The sequence below is a fragment of the Polyodon spathula genome, chromosome 8 (assembly GCF_017654505.1).
Source record: "Polyodon spathula isolate WHYD16114869_AA chromosome 8, ASM1765450v1, whole genome shotgun sequence".
NCBI classification, from domain to species: domain Eukaryota; kingdom Metazoa; phylum Chordata; class Actinopteri; order Acipenseriformes; family Polyodontidae; genus Polyodon; species Polyodon spathula.
In genome coordinates this window covers 27599587-27622949 of record NC_054541.1, presented here as the reverse complement: position 1 = coordinate 27622949, position 23363 = coordinate 27599587, and the positions used below count along the sequence as shown (strand labels likewise).

General features: G+C 36.3%; 1 protein-coding gene and 1 long non-coding RNA gene across 3 annotated transcripts in view; one reads left to right on the top strand and one right to left on the bottom strand.

Moving 5' to 3' along the window:
* Positions 1-3968: 3968 nt before the first annotated feature.
* Positions 3969-11102, bottom strand: LOC121320242. The gene is made up of 3 exons (XR_005950798.1): positions 10713-11102; positions 7419-7590; positions 3969-7028 (listed from the first exon to the last, which is right to left on the bottom strand). It is a non-coding gene; the product is annotated as an uncharacterized LOC121320242 (long non-coding RNA).
* A 1548-nt stretch (positions 11103-12650) lies between these two features.
* The window catches only part of LOC121319711 (ras association domain-containing protein 8-like), a 52478-nt gene continuing 41765 nt past the window's right edge, over positions 12651-23363 (top strand). The window contains exons 1-2 of one of the 2 annotated variants that reach the window (XM_041257414.1): positions 12666-12744; positions 12877-13011. The gene's annotated coding sequence lies outside the window, so the exon portion shown is untranslated. Of the gene's footprint in view, positions 12745-12876; positions 13012-23363 lie in introns of both variants that reach the window. The other variant, XM_041257412.1, reaches the window with a different exon arrangement.

Below are 23363 nucleotides of genomic sequence, written 5' to 3'. Positions count from 1 at the left end.
TCTCTTCTATATCTCCTTGGGGGAAGTATTGGTTGTGTCTCAGCCTTGGAGACCGAACGGTTCAGTCTCACTTATGCGAGGAGGGCTCTCCATAAGCCAAGGGGAATCTCCCTACTCATTTCTAAGTTATAAGCATTTGTCTTCTTTTATAAACTCCTGAGGTCTCATCATCTACGCAGCCTCTGATCATGTCCAGTAAATAGAATTGTAATGTGTATTGTGTAGGGGTAGTAATGAGCAAACAGAAGCAGATACGTTTGGTTGAAGCTTCAAAAAGAGCATAAATCTCACTTCTGATGATCCAGAATGTCAGAGGGAAAAAAATCAGTAAAAGCACTGAACCATCTATTTCTGGCAAATACGTTGGCGGCATCAAATGTTAATATAGTACTACTGATAGGCTGAAACACTTTACGCCATGGTGATGCAGAGTCGGCATGAGATGGGATGTTGGTGTGGTTTAGTTTTAGAAGTGGTAGAAGTTAACAGCAAGCAATTATATAACTGTGATTATATACTTTGAAACTAGCAAGGATGAAAATATAGAAATAAACCACACAAATCTTCATTAACACATCAGTGCTGTATATACAGAACTACAGACACATTTGTCAGAGCGTGTATAGCACCAAACTGGTTTGTAGTCGCTGGTAACAAAAAGATAAAAAGTTGGCACCTTTTCAATTTGTAGAAGCGGGCTTTCATTTGAAAATAATCATCAACCAACAGTCTAAAATGTAAGCTTTATTCTGGTGGTTTATTCTTAAATCCTTATTTGACTATGTATTAGGCAGACGTGATTAATTTTCGTAAGTGGTAACCCTAGCTTGAATGTGAAAATTCACATTCCCAGTTCTGGTGTCATGGGAGACTCTGGACATCAGACTCGATGTCACTGCTGCAGCTCTCTTTCAAACTGCTGGCGTTATGCCAAGCAGAAAAAATATTGGAAAAAGTGTGGTCAATAATTTTATGGGTTGAATGCATTCAATTACTAAAAACAAGTGAAATTGCTCAAAAGCGCAGACAGTCAAAACGACATTTACTTATGTTACACACACACACACACACACACACACACACACACACACACACACATCAATCTGCTGACCTGGGAATTAAACTCTTGCTGTAGTTCCAGCTTGTGTTTTAGTACACTAACTTCATCCTCCTGAAGCTGCAACCTTTGGGAGTATTCATTATCATACCTAAGGAAAACCAAAGTACAACAGCACTACAAAAATAAACAAGAAAAATCCTCATTTCACTTTTTTGTATGACATAAACCAGTGCACAGTATATCAAAAATGGAAATGTTTGTTTGTACCAAAGCATTTACACAGGAGTACTCAACTTAAATGCTTTACCAACTTCCCAATATGGAAAGCTTGCCTCCCACTTCACAGTCAGTTGGAATTCATAAGTTAAAAGAAAAACCTCAGAGTTACACAGTACTGTATCAACATGAATGAATGCATCAGGTCACAAAGGGCAGGATTTTCAAAAGTTCCAAAAACTCCAGTGTTAATCAAGAAATCGATATGTAGCATTGATTTGGGCATGTTCGAGAGGTTGTTGTGCCTATTTTTTTATTAAATAATCATCCTAATGTCATTTCCAAAATAATGTTAATATTTTAACGAGCAGTGCTTTTTGCGACTATTTCTTTTGTTTGCGTGGGAATTTAAAAGCAAATCCGTGTTAATTGTCATCATTTATCAGGAGCTAATTTCCATTGAAAAAAGAGGTTTTTAATTATTGAAGCGTATATAACTCATCTTGAAACAGACATTTAACAGACCGCGTCTGTGACACCGACGATACAGAGAGAGAGTGTACAGGATCAAGTTTAATTTCTTACAGACTTCCTCGATAATTCACTATCTGTAGTTAAGAAAATACTTTAGACTTTTCTATACTTGTGGTTATGAATGAGATGTATTCACTTATTTTATTATTTTATTTTATTTTAACTTATTCTGTAATCTTACAGAACATTTGTTGTATTGCTAAAATGATATACTGTTATTAGCACCCAGTGTATTGTTACTACCAAGAAATTCAACTGTAACCTATTTGAATACTACATAGATACATTATATGACAGCTGACACTTCAATCCTAGGGTTAAAAGGAAGTTGGTCATCTAGAAAGGGGGAGGAGCTTCGGTGCACTAACTCATCAACCCAGAAGGGAAATGATGTGGCAGCCACGGATTGGAGTGGCTGCAATCATATACCAAGGGGTCATGTGTGGCGGTACAAATAGGGGATGAAGCAACGTAATCTGTTCCTTCGTTTTGGTTAAGGCATTGAACCTGGAAGGACCCATATTATTGTATCATGAGTGTTTTGTTTGTTTGTCTAATTGTTACTTGATGTTATTAGATGGCTAACACGTTCCAGAGCTGTCGCCAGAAGCCAGCATGTACCCGGAACATCACTGCACCAGAGCGCGATAAATTGTATATTCACAACAAGCACTACTGCACTCACTGAGGACTGGTGATCGTGTATGTGTGTTGTGTGTGTCTGTCTTTGTGTTTATAGTGCACTATATTTGGGACTGCCCCGTGCATTAATTATACAGAGCAGTACACATTGTTGTGTATTGGCTGTGTTTCATTTGTAATTTCTGTTGGTCAGTTTTGATCTTTGGATTACAATAAAAAACCCATCACTTCATCAGAACTGTGTTGGTTTGCTGTTGTTTGGAGCACTGCATCACCTTTACACCTGCACACTACAACCCACTTCGCTACAAACAGGCACTACTACTAATAATGATGTACTTGACTTGGCCATTTTAATCTCCATAGTATTCTCTGAAATCAAAACTTTCCAGACCCTGGGAATTCACCTACAACAGGAGCTGGCAATAATAGCGTTGGATTAGAACATATGTCTCTGTTTCTTTTATTTATTTTGTACTTATTACTTATCTTACAATTGTTCTGTGTGCTTCTCTGTTGTGTTTCTGTGTAGATTAATTACCATGATCTATTCCAGAAAAAAAAAAAAAAAAGATTTTTCAGGCAGAAACAGCATAAAAGCAGACTTTCTTTTTTTAATTTTATCCCTGGTATTGTGGTTTCTGCACAAGAAACAAAGTGGCAAAAGACACATTTTCATAAAGTAATATCATTACTGTGGTTTACTTCTGCCTTTTTTTTTTTTTAGATGTGCACGCAAGTAGAAACTCACATTTAACTTAAAAAATTCTTCAGAATGTTGTAGAAAAGTGGGCATTGTACAAAGAAAAAACACCTCACCGTTTTGGTTTTCATTTATTACAGTCCTCATAACAGAAAATACTAGGAATACAATGAAACAAAACATTGATCACTATGCTTGACATGTACCTCGCAAGTTGGACCCGTGTTTGAAAAGCTTGAAACGCACCTGCATCTGTATCCCGACTCTGACTCGCTTACCAGCACTTTGATCCTGTTTTTTTATGTTAGTGTTAATCCCTACTGTCCCACACATCACTTATAATTTTAGAAATTTCGTGCCAATTCTGGCAATGTGGTAAATGATAATTATTTCTGATATTTATAAACAATGTTTGTTTAGAATATTTCAGATAGTTCCTGAAGAAAATAATTATTACTTCATAGTAATGATAATTACTCCACACCACTGGTGATCAATGAATGAGCACTGGCACAAAGCGAAATGGGCGGAGATTTGTGATTCATGCCAAAATAAAATCTGATCAGAATGAAAGCTCGGCCAATCAACATACTATGATTATTCTGATGTTAATGGTGGCCAATAGCAGTTAACAGAAACGGAAGCAGTCAGTGGAACTGGAACAATTTATAAAGTGGGGGTGCTGAAAGCCATTGAACAAAACTGTAACCCCTGTAAGCCATGCAAAGCCAAGGGGGTGCTGCCACACCCCCAGCACCCCTAGTTCCAGCGCCCTTGGAAGCAGTTTGAAGAAACAGAATGCAAGCAGCACGAACTGTGCTGAATGAAAGTGTATTTGAGAAAGTTGCGCTAGTGGACTGTGTGGACTGGAATGCATCCGCACTGGATGAAAAGCAGATTAAATAAGTCCAGGTACAGAGTACCGGTGAGTACCAGTAGAATTTTAACCCGTGTTTGCTACTAAAGCTCTTGTTACTATACCACGAGTTTGATACAATAACACTGTTTTTTGAAAATCCTGCCCAATAGCTTTTATTAATTTATAAAGGATAAACAAAGCATAATTATAAATGAGTTTAGAATGCAAGTTAATTAAGTAGCACAGGCATTATACATACTAATTATCTGCCTGTTACTGTATGGCCATTGTCATTATTGTACTGTAGCAATATTAAACGGTTTGGCTTGTCAGCCATGATTATTATTATGCAACAGTAAACTCCATGTAAGCAGGAGAACGTTAATTTTATATAATTGGGTGTTTTTAATCAACATGTGATATTTTTTTAAATCAATAAATCCCATTTTGTGGGTATTGACATGCGGGTTATTAGACTGAATTATTATGTTGGTTATAATCAGATGTCACTTGTAACTAAAAAGTGTGAAAGGTCCCAATGCCCTTCTGAATGTGAGCAGCATATGTTTTGAGTTCTTAGTTCTTAACCCAATAGGACAACCATGCTGTTTGAGTTGAGCTAACTTGGTATGTTCACTGACAAGCAGCAGCCTGCAGCTGTAACAGTCAACTCATACATTGACATGTTACTGAAGAGCAGCAGTCATTACAAGATTGGAAAAGGAAAAATCCTACTATTTTATTAAACGTGTGTGAAGCAAAAATAACTGCCAACAATCTGAAAAGAACAAAATCAGTAAATCAGTGCTCAGTTGTTTTGTTTGCACTCTTCAGCTTAGGTTTAACTTTTAATAACTAAATTCAACATAAAGTTGGTGTGAGGAATTGATTGTATCTTATGTATTTTTACATTTCGTATTACACATGTTATTATTGTACTTGTCAGAGTATGCCCTAGGATTACATTCAAATTATGGCACTTCAATTATTTTAGTGGCTTTTAAAAAGTTCCAAACAGGGCTAACACTGAATAGTCGACTAGTCGTATTGAAAAGTGACCTCAGAAACTGCTAGCCAATATCATTGGTATCACTTAGAGTAGTCTTCATTAAACTAAGCTAAAAGCAAATCCAAATTTATTGACAACCCCGTATTCATTCTGCTTTGTGATAAGATCACAACTTTCAATGTTTAATAGAAAAGCAGTTATCGTTTTTGTGTGTTTTAAGTTTGTACTTGCAAGGAACTCACAATGTCAGTATTTGAATTGCATTCAGCTGTTTGAATACAAACAGAAAGTAATTGTGAAGCGTACGGGTTCAGACAGACAGTTATGGTTGTAATCCGTGAACAGAAAATTTACATTTTAGTACAATAATAAAATGTAAAAAAAATCCAAGCAGGTTTCAAACATTAAGGTAAAATTGTGAAACAAGGTACGCGTTTCAAAACTTCTGGAACACGTTACATTTTGTATCGCTTCAATTAGGGGGGAAAAAAGGTATTATGAACATCCCATATGAAAAGGAAATTGTGGCAGAACAGTTTTCAAGGACACCCTCAAGTTTAAACTTATTTGCTCAGAGGTTTAAAGTTCTGCTTTCTAGAGTAAATACGCAGGTTTGATACAATGAAATAATACATTGTGTGTTTAGAAAGGGAAGGTTTAGTAAAGCCTTTAATTGTTCAAGCTATTGGCTGAAAGGGAAGTACAAGATAATAGTGACAAATGGGACTCGTTACAGTGCCTCAAGGTAATGAATGGCTATTGGGTTACGCAACTCACTGCTTTTAATTAAACTTTTGATTTACTGTTAGAGTTTTTAACGTAGTCAGTTCCTTCAAATAAATCAAACCAGATCATGCACATAAAAGGCCTGGAGCATAACAGTTTAGGGGCAGGAGCTGACAGTCATATACTTAAATGAAAACGGTTCATCATTGAATACATGATTGCATGCTTTCCTATGCTGATAACGATGATTCAGCACAGGGTTATGAAATACAGACTCTCTCCATTGAAATGTAAAGATCAGGGAAATAAAGCTACTGGTATTGAAAACACCCCAAATATGTTAGAGAAGTCAGAAGTTATACATGTACTTGTATTACGATAGCATTTGCAACTGCAAAGCAAAGAAGACTATCTGAAATAAAATACTTTAGTAAATAAATACAATGTATACATTTAAATGTCCCTCATTGGAACAAAAATGGCTTCATTTGGAGTTTTGAAAATAATCAAATGCTCGGAGTGCATCTTTCAAGGTCATTTTGTTGAAGTTGTCATGCTCTCTTACTTTGATATAAACTTTCTGAGTAAGAATGTGCTTTAAAGTATAAAATGAGTCTGTGAAGGATTGGGTAGCTATTATTGATTACTCAATAAATCACTGCAGCTATCTTATATCCTTCCAAGATAGTCTGCCACCGAAGTGCTGATTTACACCCCCACTTCTCATACCCTCAGCTATTTAATTTACTCTGCTAGCACCCACAGCTTTCATTTATTAAAATGATCAAACATCTTTATTTTAAGACTGTGCAGGACTCTATATTGGCACATGTTAAAAGCAAAGGATTAAACTAAAGCATAAAAGATAAATGAACTGAGTTACTTTGTTGAGTGGAGTCAGCTTTCTTCAGACCTTTTGCAGTCCATTAATCCAATATGCCCTTACACTTTTGTAAAGGTTTCGACCAAGATAAAACAATTTAAATCAACGTTCTGTTTTTAAAAGTGATTCCAAATGACCCCCCACCTGAACTGAACTTCTTGGAGATGGTGGTGTAGTTCTTCAAGTTCGTGCCTGCCCATCAGGCTTGGCAGAGGGAGAAATAGTCAAATCAGTCTTTTTCTCAAGCTCCTGTTCCTTCTGAGACAATATCAGCTGCTGACTCCTCAGTTCTTCTTCTTTTCTTAAGAGGTGGCCATTTAGCTCAGTAACTCAGAATGGCTTGGTTTTCAAAAGAAGCAAACAGTATTGTGGAACCAGGACAAATTTGTTGCAAAACTGCTTGGAAAATAAATCTGGTTACAAACTTGTTAAACAAATTATTATTATGATAATTTCCATAACAGTAAAAACACTTATTATTGATCATAACTGTGCTTTTAATATAAGTTGGAACAGCAGCTTGAAAAGCAGCTTGACCTTATTTTGAGTTGAAAGGTCTACCTCTTTCATTAGTGAATCATATCTTGCATACTACTATTTTTACACATGTATTTCATGTAGTGTGTGGCAATAGAAATGTACAGAGGGAGGCTGCTGATGCAGGAAACCTAAAAGATAAGCCTGAGAGGAAAAGATCCTATAGTGCTATGGCACAACAGAAGCGCTAAATCAAAACTGCACAGTTGAGTTGTATGATTTCAGAAGGAGTATAAGGTTAATCCGTACCTGTCCAGGTAATCAGTAGCCATCTGGCAGTTCTAGAGGTTGTTTAGCTCTAGTCTTGCCCTCTCATAGCTTGTCAGCTCCAGTTGCCCATGGAGGGCCTGGATCTCTTTATCATGCATGTTCCAGATGGCTAGGATCACCTCCTCTAACCTCAGAATGTGATTCAGCTGTGCTGCAGAGTAAAAAATAAACATAAACAAACCATACATTAATAGAGCAACTTTCTCCAGCTGCATTTAGTTTTGAAATGTCTGGATTTAAGGGTTGTCACCACCCACATAGTACACTGTTTAGGGAATCATTTGTAACAGTCATTTGAGATTGGAGTGATTATGTCCCCCCCCACCCCAAGAAAGCATTCCCATAAGCATCCACTGTGTCCACTGTGATAGTCCTTAGTTTGGTCATGAATAAAGGCACACATGTGGTTACTGTTATTTATTTATTGATGTTGTCAGTGATTGCTCATGACCCCCACACTATACAGTAAACTAACCTGAAATAAGCAACTACATAAAAAATGGAAAGGCAACTTCATAATTAATGTAGTATTGACACTTTAATAATTGCAATTCTTTTTATTCATAAGTGAATTACTGCAAACAAGAGTTTACCACATCGTGCCATTGTAGCTTCAGAAATGAAATGTCACTTTCATGTCAGACTAAACTATAGAAAGTGACAGTATTTAATTAAAATGTATGAATATTGTACTTCAGATATCGTAAACAACACTTCAATGTTATAATCTTCATTATTTCATGGTTTTGAACCTTTCTAAACAGTAAAAGCAGTACATTCTATTGGATTTTATCTCCAGCTATTCTTAGTCAAGAGGCTATGTATGCTCTATACACTATGACACATTAAAACTCATCATAATCCAAACATATGTTCCAGCAATGTCAAACATCTATTGATGGACACACAATAGGAATTAGCATTGTTGTTTTTATATGAATGTATTAAACAAATGTGCTGAAAATTTATGGATTTCAATGAGACATGCTCATATTTGATTATTTTTATTCACTGATGTTTCGTCTAGGTCAGCAAGGTTGTGGGGGGTGGGGGAGTTTGATATTCATTGCACTGTTCTATCTAGACTGTTGTTCAGCTTTCAGAAAGACAAGCAACACTTATGTCCGAACCCAGAAAATAACCTAGAACCCCCACCGAAACACAGTAGTGACAGTATAGGGCAGTCGTAATATTACAAATAAATATATTTTAGATAGCATTCCAGTTTAGTTTGAAAAACAGTGAAGGTTAGAGACAAATTAATAAAGTTTTACGCCAGGGCTTGGGGAGAGATAGCAGCAATCTCTGTTCAATACTTCTCAGCACATACAAAGATAGAATGTGTGATTATAGAATTAGATCATTACATGATAGTATCTGCAGTTTAGTATCAACCTATCCAATTTTGAAGATATAGTAAAATGATCCATGCAGTACTCTTCGGCATTCATAACTGGTACTGACAACCAGTGGCTCAGGGAGTCTTCTGATAAGCTAAGGATACCAGGCTGCACAGACTGACACAAATACACAATTTACCTACAGGGGCTTTACAAAGACTTTTGGTATTGACAAAATGTTTGTCAAATAATTTGTTTCACCTCATCACACTGTGTAGTGTTTTTTACTCTTGATGTAATAATTAGCCCTTGCATGTTTTACCTTTTTGAAAACACCTGATGCAAGCAGCTACAAGGGTTTAGTTATAGGAACAATTAAGATATCTAAATTACACAGCAATGGCATATTAAGGTTTAAAATAATTGTCACTGTATTGAATATCCATGGTACTGTGTCTGGCTAAAGTAAGATTACTCTCTTCAATTTTAAAGCTATGGATTGAAAAGCCTGTAGGCAATTTGTAATATTATAAGCCATTTAAATTGTGACAAGCTACTTAACTATCATGGTTTACATAACAATAAGGTTACCCCAATAATATATTAAGCTACATTGTTAGATATGCATATAATTTATTCAGAATAGGTCTGAAGAGTGTGGGTGAAAACTGAAAAACGTGACATTTCCCATATAAATCACAAAGAGTGTTTGATACTATTTTTACTAGTTAATTTTGTCAGTGTCCATTATGCTTCAAAACAAATCCTCAAGAATACCTCAGGGAAAGCATGATTATTAGATTGCATTGATGATCCAGATCATATTGTCTCAGTTCTCTTCTGTTTGAAAGAAGCCTATTAATTCCAAGCAGGCTTTCAATTTATCTGGAAGAATACATGCCTATTAAGCAGACAGCTGCTGTACAACCTTGGGGATAGCAATACGTACTCTCCTATGTCTGTTAGGGTAGAGTCAATAAAATGCATTATGATTCACACAATGTTTAGAAATGTTTTTTGTTTTTACATGTAAACAAACACTTCTTAAGATAAAGCCCTTACCTAGCTGTGCCAACTTCTTACAGCAATCCAGATATTATGGTACAATGGCCCTAATCCTTTCAGAGTCAAACAATGTTTTCATCAATGATGACTAAATCTGGGCAGTGGAATACTAATAATCACGTAGTAGCAGGTGCTGTTTGATTAATTATATTTTAGACTACTTAAATCTAGTCCACAACAGTACTGTTATATTTTTTCTGAAGAATTTACAGTGTGTATATCCCTCCCAACATTTTCTATGCAGAGTAAACCCCTGAGTGAAAATTCCATGTGTGATATGGCCACATTTTTGACATCAGTGTCTGAAAAGCATATAGGGATTAAATAAACTGATAAAAGAGATTCTCTCTTTAGTCTGGGAAATTGTAGAATTAAAATATATTTCTTAGACTACACGGATACTTAGCAATGGGCTTTATCAAGCTCTTGCACTGTATAACTAGCTATGTTGCAATGTTTTAATTTATATTTAAGACATTTTATAAATAAACAAATACAATTAGTCTGAAAAATAAATTGACTGGATACAAAAAGAAAATTATCCTAAAATGCAAAGAATATTCATAACACATTATGAAATTGAAACGTCTTTCAACCAGTACCAATATACAGGAAGCTGGCAGTGATTTGCAGTTTATTTGTTTTGTTGTTTTGGGGTTTTTTTCAAGCTGCCGCTTGCCTTTTGTTTCCATGCCAACAATCTACAAGTATACTCCTGTTTGCCATAGGTTAAACATAAGTTTATTTTAATAATGTGGTGTAGCAACCAGGAATATGTAAGAATATTGAACTAAAAATGTATTGTCAGACATTCAAAATAAATAATTCTACCCTGATTTAGGATTTATAAAAGCTTTAGACCATGTACCTGTGCTGGCTGACCCCTCATAGCCCTCACATTCTGGATTCAGTCACCAAAGTGCTGGTTCAGTTCTTGCAGTTGGGCCTTCTCACACAGATGATCACCTTCTTTTACCATAGAAATGTTCTCGATATCATATGCTTGGTGAGGCATTTTTCTCAGAAATATAAAGCCAAAAACAGGAAATGTTATTATGTGGGCTCTTGTTTTATTTTTTATAGGTATTGAGGCATTTCTTTGGCAGGTCTTTGTTTTTCTTAGAATGTACTGTGACGGAGTCCAACACTTTATGGTAACATCATTATAAACATTGGTCATATTTATATTAACCTTTTTATTGAGAATTGTGCTGTAATCCATCTTGATAACCCATACATAAAGCAAACATTTGCTCGGAAAAACCTATTACCACACAAATTGGAAGACAAAGGGTGAAATATAATAGTTTCTTGTAGTGCTTAAACAAGACTGTCATGTCTTATTACAATATGCATAATGTGTATCAGGTCTCAGGTGACAGCACAAAAAAAAAAAAAAAAAATTGCAGTCTGTTTTGTAGCAGCAGCAGTATCTTCCCAAGAGATAAAACAAAGTTATCTGGGTATCACAGGCAAGTGAATGAAAGCATGTATTACATTGACTTTGCAATATCTCCTATACAAGCGAGAACGAGAGCCATGATTCTGAATATTATCTCTACCTTTGTAGGTTAAATTGTATTGTACACGGTATTGTTATTGCTCTAATATAGGAAGACATAATAATAATAATAATAATAATAATAATAATAATAATAATAATAATAATAATAATATGCATGTTTTTGTTTTGCATTTTAGATTATTAAGATATATTTTTTAGTTTAATATATGATTAATTTTAGGAAGAAACATTTTCATTTCAGTGGCATTCGGAATATATAGAATGAAAAAAAGGTGTTAGCATGATAAAATATGTTTATCCATATGTCCATTTACACCATTTGCAAGATATCCAATTTCCTCACTCGTATTAGAATATGTTGAATGTATCACAAGTAGTCTTGTTGCAATTATATTACAGTCAATACAAATAGATACTTCCTGTCGTCTGTCAGCACACCGTATACTTACTTAATAAGATATGGGCTTTAAAAACAACCAGTTGCAACCACTTTATAGACTTGTTTTTTTCTTAAGCTTGCAAATTTAATCACGTCCCGGTATTTCTGCCATTTACCACTTTCTGTAGTTTTGTTGCCATGGATATGTGTGCACAAGGGCGAGGACTTCACAAGGTGAAAACGCAGCTAGCTAAAGACAGGGCTTGCAAACCATTTTTTATTCAGTTCTCTGACAATCTTAGTTTTGTCTTTAAATAAATAAATAAATAAATAAATAAATATAATAATAATAATAATAATAATAATAATAATAATAATAATAATAATAATGAAATCTTTATCTGAAAGTATGCTATAGAAATATTATTTGGGGCATAATCCACATTATCCACATTCTGTACCAGTTAAAAGCCCAGGTTTATACTATAGGCCTAAGTGTCTCGTCGCACCTAGACATACATGCTTGTTTTCTTATCATTAATATGGTATTTTTTTCTAATAAAAAAAACAAAAAAAAAAACAAATTGTCATTTGCAGAACAAATGAGCTAACAATACTAGTATTAACATGGGAGCAAACTATCTACCTAATAATTAGTACTATCAAAAAATAAATGACTAAAACAGCTGCCATGACCACGTGTGTTATTTATTATTTAATCATTGTTACCTTTGTTCGTTTGTTTGTTTTGTTATACTCCATACACTTTACTTGCAATAGTCGCTTCATTTCAAATAAATGTTTCGCTGACGGTAGAGCGAGAGAGAGAGGGAGTGTAGCGGACTGCTTTAAGAGCTCCCACAATGCAATGGTGTGCCTCAGTTCCGTTACAATGCATTTACAATGAGGGGGAGCATGTAACAGATAGCAAGAGAAAGCGCATTGGAATAGTGCGCTCAGTTACTGTCTGCAACTTTGCAGCACGAGAAACTTAAAGTAAGACTTTATGACATTTTGTTTTTCTGTGCCTTAATTCCCTGGTGCTGTTTTATGTATGTCATGTTGATTTTATAATAGTTTTTTTTTTTTTTTTTTTTTTTTCTCTTGTCATTGGCTTGTGCGGTGAAGAAATATGTAAGATTTGCAGAATTCATGCCAAAGAGAAACTCGAATGTAAACCACAGTTGAAAATAGTAAACAAGCAAACTGGAAAATGAATAACTAAACAAGATTTTCCATTTTGTTCTTTGCATCTGGAAAACGGTAAGAATATTTACCAGTTACTGACTTTTTTTCTTTACAAAGAAGATACACTTTTTTTTTTTTGCGAACATACTTGTTACAATTTATCAATCCTAGTTGCTTTTTTGGATCTATTCATTTTCAATTTTTGTATGTTGAATTATAAAACTATGAATTGAAATGCTCTCTAAATATTGGTAGTGAGGCAGAGATACCGCAATTAACTTTTTTTTGCAGTCAATAGCCTACTTGTTTATGAAAAAGTATAGCCTTAAATTATGTACAGCTTGAACGACGGTTTTTACAGTATTTAGCAGTAGTGGCAGTGTACTTATGTGTATCCAGCGATGTCTGATACCTGTAATTATTAAACATGTAGAGCATTTGGGTTTTTTCTATGTATCAAACAGTGTTAGCAAATATGGTGTAGAGTAACACAAAAGTTTTAACATGTACCTACTATATTTTTGTGTAGCACAGGAGAATGTTAGCAATTGTCAATGTTTAATATTAAATAGACGAGCTTAACATTGTACTGTGTAAATCCATTTCGAATGAAAGATTGATACAAATCTGCACATTCTACTTTTGCAGCTGTAATTCGTTATTACTAGAAGTAGTATTTAACCCTGTCTGTATTTTTCTCCATTGGAACTGAACTTGTTGCTGATAATTCAGTTCCAATGGAGTAGCAGTACTTCTGTCTTTTGAATTGTTAACTGTACTGCTGCTATTCTTTAGCTAGAGATGTGAATGCCAGTGGTGTTAATTTAACTAGTATTTCAGCTGGAGGCCTGGGTTCAAGTCTGACTTGGGTCTTAAGTGAGGTAGATTGTCTCAAGCTTGTCCTTAGTGGACTACTGTCCACATCTCCAGAAACCTACATTTAGACACAATTGGCAGCCCTATACACCAGGTTCTTTCGTTCAGGACGCAGAGCTCCCAGCATGCATGATTGTAGGCCCCCCCCTCTATATTATGCACTACATTCTGAACAACAAAACACAGAATACTCAACAGCCAATCGTGCCAAGCACTTATTTTGTGATACAGACCGTGCAAATCCACTGTGCCATAATTGCATGTTTTTATGGATACTACTGTGCTGAACATTTTAGAAAATGACATAAACATTATAATGCGAAATGCAAGGAAAGTGAAATGGCCTTAAGTAGAAAATGGGACTGGCTTACATAAGATTGAGCTCTGAGAACACTATTTTATTTCCTGACGTGCTGTGCTTTGACCGAATCACTTCTCTGCCTGAATGTACTACTAGTTAATTACAGCCATTAGGGCTCCTGAGTGGCGCATCTGGTAAAGGCGCTCTGTGTGGAGTGCAGGTCATTGGTTCAAGTCCAGGCTATTCCACTGCCGTCCGTGGACGGGAGCTCCCAGCAGACAAATTCACCTAGCTGTTTTCAGACATGCTGAGTTCAGAAATGATAGTCATTGTTGTTGTTATTTTTTTTTTAATTTCTCCTTCGACCTGTGACCTTGCAAAGGTCAACCTAAACTGAAAAAGGGACCTTGACCAGAAAAATCACCCTGGGTGCAATTTAGATGCTACCATCATGTGTAGCACCTTGTTCTATCCATAATGAATAGGGATTTTCAGAAAACAAAATACTAGGAGCACCCTACTCACTTCTGGTAAATTGCCAGATGAGGGGTAACTGATGAGTTTTATTTGAACTTCAGTCTAACCCTTTACACTGTAGGGTAAAATCTAAGTATTGCTGTAAGAAACTTAGGAACCAGTCTTCCAAATTCTGTGTAAAACTTTTGGTTTCAAGTTTCACCACTGGTCATTAAACCCCCTTGAAATTTGAATTGTTGGTATTTGTACTAGGTTTAGGCTATAATAACGTGTGTAGGGGCACTCCAAAAAAATCACCCAAAGATATGTTTGGATAGATTTTCATGAGATCTACAAGCAACCAGCAAAATATGTTGAATTTTTGGCAGATTTTTGAAGTTGTGTTTCTCATGCATTCGAGCATTGCTTATGGCCACTTTGGTGAGGTTAAAGTGCCACACAGTTCTATCCAACTGGCTATTGCTTAAATTGTTCTGAACTTTCATATGGGACTTGGGACTTTGTTGTTACGATAACACATTTGAAACTACAAAAACCTTACTTAGTTGGATTTTAAAAACCAAAAAGTGATAGTAAAGTTGTTTTTATAAGTTTTGGTGCCTACCTAGGGGGATAATTGACTGACTGACCAACCATTTGTGAAAAAGCCATTTGCTGCATTCTCATGCTAGCCAATCAGTCAATTTCAGGCACAACTGAAAGTCTTTGGTTTAGGGAATCTTCGATAATAGAGAGAGGTGTATTTAAAAGGTGCTGTAAACAGGGGATATTTTATTTTAAGAAAAAATGTGAATTTTGTTTTTAAAACCCAACTAAGAAAGGCTTTGGTAGTTTCAAATGTGTCGTCATAACAAAGAAGTCCCAAGTCCCGTGCAAGTTAATAACCCCTCAGCTCCAAGCTAGTGCCAGTGGAAGCACATACTATTACTTTTTCCTCCAGATCAATCCTCAGAGAATGCAAAGTTGAAGAAATAGCCAGTTTGGATAGAACTATGTGGCCATAAACAATGCGCGAATGCATGACAAATGCAACTTAAAAAATCCCAAAACCCTGGATATCATAGTATTTTGCTTGATGCTTGTAGATCTCATTAACATCTATCCAAATATATCTTTGGATGATTTTTTTGAGTCACCCTCCCACCCCACCCCCCCCCACATAAGTTATTACAGCCTAAACGTGGTACAAACAGCAAAAATTCAGATTTCAAGGGGGTTTAATGACCAGTGGTGGGACTTGAAACTAAATGTTTTTCACAGAATTTGGAAGACTGGTGCCTAAGGGTCTTACAGCAATACTTCTATTTTAGGACCCACATCCCCAGCAGTGTAAAGGGTTAGGCTGAAGTTCAAATAAAACTTGTCAGAAGCGAGTAGGGTGCTTCTAGTATTTGTTGTTTGAAAAGCCGTATTTAATATAAGTAGAACAAAGTGCTACACATAATGGTAGCATCTAAATTGCACCCAGGGTGATTTTGCTGGTCAAGGTCCTTTTCTCACTTTAGGTTGACCTTTGCAGTCACAGGTCAAAGTGGACATTTAAAAAAAATTAAAAATAAATAATGGCTATCATTTCTGAAGTCAGCTTGTCTGAAAACCCCCAGGTGAATTCTTCTAGGAAAATCTGAGACAGACGGGCAATGAAATGTCCCTTTTCTGGTTGAGTTGGTGGGAAATGACCCAGATACACTGTGCAACCCATTGCCTGCTGAGTAGCCTGTTATGTGTCATCCATAAACTGGAGTTCAGCATTTTTTTGGTATTTCATCTGCTCTGCAGATTATTGAGGACATTATTAGAAAGGTTGATGGTATAAAAAAGTATTCTTTCTGTTCTGGTTTTCTTCTCCTGCTATAAAACACATACAATCATAAGTTATGTAGAAATACCAAAAAGAAGCTAGTATAATTGTTTAACAGCCGTCATTTAATGAAGACATTTATAAAGACTTTTAGTCAAAAAGCTTGTTGAACAATTTTATTTTCTGTGGCACGCTCAGTATTTAAGCTTCTTAAACTGCATTAGAATGGTTTAAACAGTGAAATGCTTGTACTACAGATGCAATTCAGATACTACCGCTGTACCACAATGTGCATTGGAATCTAAGCTGGCTTCAGATATTGGATTGCAGTGTCTAAATTTCCGTTCAGGTTTGGTTTTACTGCAAATTACTGAAGGTAATTCGAGGGGATGTTTGTGACCGTTGTCACCGATTTGGTTAAACTTCATTGATTAGATTTTATTATCATAGCTCAGCTGTGAAATTAGTTTTAAATTCAAAGCAATCTGGTATAATTTTGCTCTAAATAACCATTACAGGTTGACTTTCTTGAAGGTGTTTGCTTGTATCTCATGTTGTCTCATCTCATTAAAGCTGCATTGTCCCACTTTCATGCTGAGTTTTACAAAAATTATTTTTCAAGCACATTCCATCCTATTTTGTATTCTAAAAGCAGACCATTAGTGCATTTAAATTGAGTACTATCCAGACCATTCCCTCTACAGGTCAGAGGCAGGTTTCTAAAAACAGATCATTATATCATGTTCTTAAGCAAGACCCAGTATGAGAATTGTTCTGTTTTTTTTACAGAAGTGTTCACTCTTGGGTCCAGTTAAGTGTTAGGACCAGGGTAGCAGTACACTCAGGTGGGGGTTATCTGCCATACAGTTTATTGTGAAAGATCTGTAACATGTCAGGGGTCTGCAGTCTTGGCACTGCTCTGGAGTGACAAACAAGAGGGTAGTAGAGGTTACAACCCTTTTCTGTCTTGCCAAGCATCTAATTATGGACACAGATTAAAATCTTCAGAGGTCCTGACCTCAGACATTTCGTCAAGTGCTTATCTATCTATAGATTACTTACTCCAAGCTATCTAGCCTCTGTTCTGGTTTATATGGTTGTCCAGAGAGCTCAGTAATCAGACTGAATTCACAGATAGTGTGCCTGGTGTTTTCTAGCTCATCTTCTTGTCAGTTGAAAATAGTGGACTTCAAGGATATTTTGAGTACACTTTGGTGGTTTCTCCCTGTAAATTAAATAATTTATGCATGATATAACTTGCAGTAGTGTGTACGTTTATTAGAACACCTCCTATGTTTTCAAATTCCAGCCAGCAGTTGGTGATATAGAAACAATAGGCACTTGTGTGTGAAAATTTTGGACTACTTTGTGCTTTAATAGGGCATCTTAAACAACTCTAAAAAGTATCATGCATTTTACCATTTGTCTTGCTATTTTAAATGAATTGCATGTATGGCCTTTTAAAGTAATCAATTCAATTAGATAATCCCTAACTTGCATATTTTGACAATTTTCCAAGACTGTCAGTTATAGTGGTTTGATTTCATATACACAACAAATCAAAGCTACAGAAGCAATGGGGTGTTCTAATCAGTTTGCACACCACTGCATGTGTACACCATTGTATTCTCTAATGTACAAAAGAAAATCGGCTTTAAATTTAAAATGCTACAGTGAATGCAGATTTCTTTTGCTTAAACTTGTTAGATCCTTCTTCCGGGTGCATCAGTAGGATTTTGGTTTTGCATCTTCAGGATGTAAAGAAAGGCTTTGAATGTATTCTTATTTTCTCAATGGAGATTCCTTAATTAATGACATCCAAAGAAAATAACGTCTTGGAGATTGGAATGCATATTTTCTGTGATATCAGTAGCTATGGAAACATGTGTGAAGGTGCTTTCCTTGGAAGTTAAGGTTGAGGAATTTCTGTGACAATGAAGATTCAATTGCCATTATTATTAATAATAATAACTTTAATTTATTATAGCACCTTTCACAGCTCGGTATCTCAAGACGACGTACAAAACAAAACACAAATTGGTAATGAGTTCCAAAGAAAGGAGCAACACCGCTAAAACTACGCCTTCTGAGCGTAACACGTTTTGGAACCATGCATTTTAACAGTCCAGTTAGAGGATCTAAACTGCCTTTCAGGGATGTAAGGGCTAAGAACGCCCATTATATAACTAGGACCCTGACTGTGCAAATCCTTGTAGGTCAACAATAATATTTTAAAGGAAACACGGGACTGGATAGGAAGTCAATACAAATGCTCAGGGACCGGAGTAATGTGTTCTGTCCGCTTGGTACCAATAAGAACCCTTGCTGCTGCATTTTACACCATCTGCAATCGATGCAAAGAGTGAGCAGAAAGATTAACAAAAAGAGCATTGCAATAATCCAACCGAGACATAACAAATGCATGAACAAATGCGTTATTAGAGGGCTTTATCATCTTTTATCCGTTTTGCAGAAAAGAATCAGCACCATAACTACACTACCGGTCAAAAGTTTTAGAACACCTCAGTTTTTCCAGTTTTTATTGAAATTTACACAGTTTAATGTCTCAATGTACTCTGAAATTAAAACATAGAACAAATAAACAATTGGAGATAAAAAAGAAATCTTGGAATCGTTTTGTTTAACAAAGTTTAATCTAAATTTTTGACTCAAAGTAGCCACCTTTTGCAGATATAACAGCCGAACACTCACGTGGCATTCTTTCTACAGTGGAATTCAAATGTTGTCGGAAAGTTCTTCCCAACACTGTTGCAGAAGTTCCCACAAATGCTTTGTACTTGTAGGTTGCTTTGCTTTCACCCTTCTGTCCAGTTCATCCCAAACCAGCTTGATGGGGTTTAAGTCTGGAGACTGTGCTGGCCATTCCATGATTTGAAGCCTGCCGTCTTCTTCTTTTCTTCTAGGTAGTTCTGACATAGCCTGGAGGTATGTTTTGGGTCATTATCTTGCTGTAGAATGAAGCCCTGACCAACTAGGCATATACCAGAGGGTATTGCATGCCGCTGCAAAATGCTGTGGTAGCTGTTTTGGTTCAGGGTGCCACTCACTCTGTGCAAGTCGCTGACTCTGGATCCAGCAAAAGAGCCCCAGACCATCGTGCTTCCTCCTCCATGTTTGACAGTTGGTGTCACACACCGAGGAACCATCCTTTCGCCTACTCGGCTACGTACAAAAATCCTGCGTGATGAACCGAAGATTTAAAATTTTGATTCATCGGTAGGTAAGACCTTCTTCCAGTCTTCAGTAGTACACTGGCGGTGCTTCATGGCCCAGGCAAGCCTCTTTTTCTTTTTTTGCCATCTTAGCAAGGGCTTTCTTACTGCCACTCGACCTGTCAAACCTGCAGCTCGAAGTCTTCTCTTCACAGTTGAAACTGAGACTTGCTTACCTCGACCAGTGTTAAGCTGTGCTTGAAGCTGTTGTCCTCTGAGAGCCGCCTATCACGCAATCTGTTGACTCTCAGAAACTTGGCATCTGATTCTGTTGTGGCTTTGGGTCTGCCAGACCTCTTCCTGTCAGAGTTTCCTCCAGTTTACAAGTGCCTTTTGATGGTGTAGGAAACTGTACTCACTGACACCTTGGCTTTCTTTGCAATTTCTCTAAAGGAAAGACCTACACTTTTATGGGTTATAATGGTCTGTCTGTCTTCCTTTGTTAATTGCATTTTTCTCTCCATGATGATAGCAATATTCTACTTCCTGCAGTACAATACTGTCCAAATAATGCTTAATAGGGTGTAGTAATGCAGACTGTTCCAATACTGCTTTTATACAGACAGAGGGTTTGTAAGTAATCAACAAAAGTTGGGACACCAGTAGGAATTGTTAGCATCAACTTTCAAGGCTTAATTTACTTCCATTGCTGCAGAACAGCTGTAAGTTGTTAACCCATTACTTGTTCCCTGAAAAATGCCTTTTTGTATAACTCTGAAATGTACATTATTTTGTGTTTTTTGGTAACCTATACTTTTTTATTAACCTCTGGCAGTTTACCGCTTACCTTTGTACCATTTTAGGTTATTCACAGGACTAGAACTGCTTAAATTTCAATAAAAACTGGGAAATGGGGGTGTTCTAAAACTTTTGACTGGTAGTGTACATTCCAAAGAGTCCTGTACCTTGCTTACAGCAACTTCAGGATGACTTTTTGGAAAGCAGGGCTGCAGTTAAGTATTTACAACTATTGGTCTCTGAAAAAACAAGCTTTAGGTGTTTGTGAATACACCTGGTTGCTACTGCTGTGGAGTAAATGTATTTATTTATTCATTTATTTATTTATTTAATTGTTTATTCATTTTTATAGTGCCTTCCAGTAGTTCCAGTGAAGGGGAGCAAGAAGGAAAGGAACGGAAACGGGATTGGGCACAAGGCGAGGGTGGGACCGAGAGGGACAATAGTGACTGGGAATGTAAGGAAGGTGGGGGGAACATAGTAGGTGATCAGTGCAGCCAGATAAGGTGGGGCAAGACAATGGAGAGATTTGTATACAAGGATAAGGAATTTGAACAGGCAACATTAATAGGAGGAGAGGGCAGGTATGGAAGGAGTGGGGGAGGTTGAATATGATACGGGCAGAGGCGTTTTGAATTTGTTGCAGTGGTGTAAAAGCGTAAGAGGGAAGGCTAAGGAGGAGGGAGTTACAGTAGTCAAGGCAGGTGAAAATGAAAGAGTGGACCAGAGGTTTAGTAGCAGAAAAGGAAATGGAGGGGTGTATTTTGTGGATGTTGAATAGATGGAAACGACAGGTGCGTGTTATGGTCGAGATATGGCCAGAGAGGGTAGAGTCAGAAATGACGTGGCGGTTACGAGCAGAGGGGGAGGGAATGAGGTGGTGGGACAGGGTGGGGGTAAGGAGGGGAGGGGGAAGAAAAGAATTTCAGTTTTTAATGATTTGGGAGCATACTGTAGGGGCTTCAGTGGAGTTTGATGTGCGCATCACAGCTAGACATTGTAACTTTAGACAGGAGAGGACTATAAAGGTTTGAAACTGTTAAAGTCAAACTAAGTCACGCTATTACTCACTGTTGGTAACTTCAATTTAAGGGTGTTTGAAGTGCTTTAGATGAACCTGCTCAGCTCTAGAGGAAGGTTGTGGTTTGCTTTGATTCAGGCAGCAATAAACAGTCTTTGCTGTATCATCTGACCGAGCCCAATGGTCATATCTAATAACAAATAATAGACCCTGCTAATTAGGTGTTTGTGACTTAATTCTACCACAAACATACAATTGTTTGAACAAGATAGTTGTCTCACAGTAAGTCAGTCATCCTGGGCAGATAAACAAGAAGGAAAGAACCTAGAGTACCTACACCAGCTTTGACTTTGATACAATTTGGCAAGCTAGTTGTTCCAATGTTGTTATATTTTTGAGTCTTCTGTCAAATGGATACCAAGAACTGAAGTAGCAACACATTATTAATTTGATACAAATCTAACATTTTCAATTTTTTCGTTTTAAAAAACACTTCTTTCTCCACAATGCAATCAAACCTTTGCTTCATGACCTTAAAAAGAAAAGACAAAATCTTTGATACTGTGAAGGCCACCACTGGTCCACTTGGTGTTCTTTATTTCCCTTTTGGTTAATTGTAATATATTTGTTATATAAATTTTACTTTACCTAATTTAAATCTGCAGTAAATATTGGCACCCTACACTTATTATACCATAAAGCACAGCAACACGCATTTAGAAAACTTTAATCACTTTTTAATAGAACAAAAAGAAATACACAATTTCTAGTAATTTAACAAAAAAAAAAAAAAACAAACATTTAATTTTAAAGCATTTGTTCCTGACCATTATTGGCACCCCTGCTTTACTATTTTGTGTGTCTACCTTTTGCTTTTATTATGGTGTTAAGACATTTATGATGAGTCCAGTACATCTTGTTGGTCAAATCGGGGCCCATTCTGTCTGCATATTTCCTTCAGCTCAGACAGATTGGAAACACAATGCACACCACTGGTTTGCAAGGTTTCGTCATCATCGAGCATAGGCCTGTGATCTTGTGTAATCGGTTGAAGCCAAACCGATGATATTATTATTATTATTATTATTATTATTATTATTATTAAGCTTATTGAATTGCACTATTTATTTAGTTATAGTAATGAGAAAATGGAAGCAGATAAGATCCAGAATGTCAGAGGGATGATGAATTCGATCAGGCTGAAAAAAGAATGAGACCATCTGTAACAGAGTTGGAGTTTTAAATGTCGAAAATGAATTATACTGTACTGCATTACAAGAAATAAAGGATGTTGGCCTTGTTGTGAGTGCAGACTTTGATGCAACAGGGACCCAGAGAATTCCACTGCTCTTCCAGGATTGAGCATGGTAAGTGCACATTTTAAAGTTTAATTTGTTTTTACATTTTATCAGTATCTTGAATTTGCTCCTGGTAAACGATTGAACACATTGTACAGAGCTGTGCAATTTCTTTTAAAATGTCTTCAGTAAAAAAGACACCAGCTGCATCAAAGATCTGAAATATCTGTGCTTGGATCACTCTGTCCAGTGCAAAAATGGCCATTGTTCTTGTTTTTATTTGGTTTGATTAATCCACTGATGGTAAAATAGAATGTCTTCAAAAGGTGGACGAAAATGAAATTTCTGCAATTTAGCAACTACTGTTTTGTAGGTAAGCGTTTAAATATTTAGGGCGTTTTGTTGTATCGTAACATTTTGAATGTGACAATGCTGTTTTTTTTTTTTCTGCTACAACAGATATTATGTTTAATCGTGAAATATCTTGAAATACTTATTTTTTTGACTGAAGTGCTGTGAATTAAATACATAGCATGACAGTAAACAGAGGGAAAATAAACTTAAGCGTATATCCAATGTGCCATCTTTGAGAGGTGTGCTGTAGGTACATTTCTTACTGTTGCCAAACAGGTTTTTTTAAGACCAAACAAAAGATCTTTTACAAGTTAGGTTTCTTCTGCTA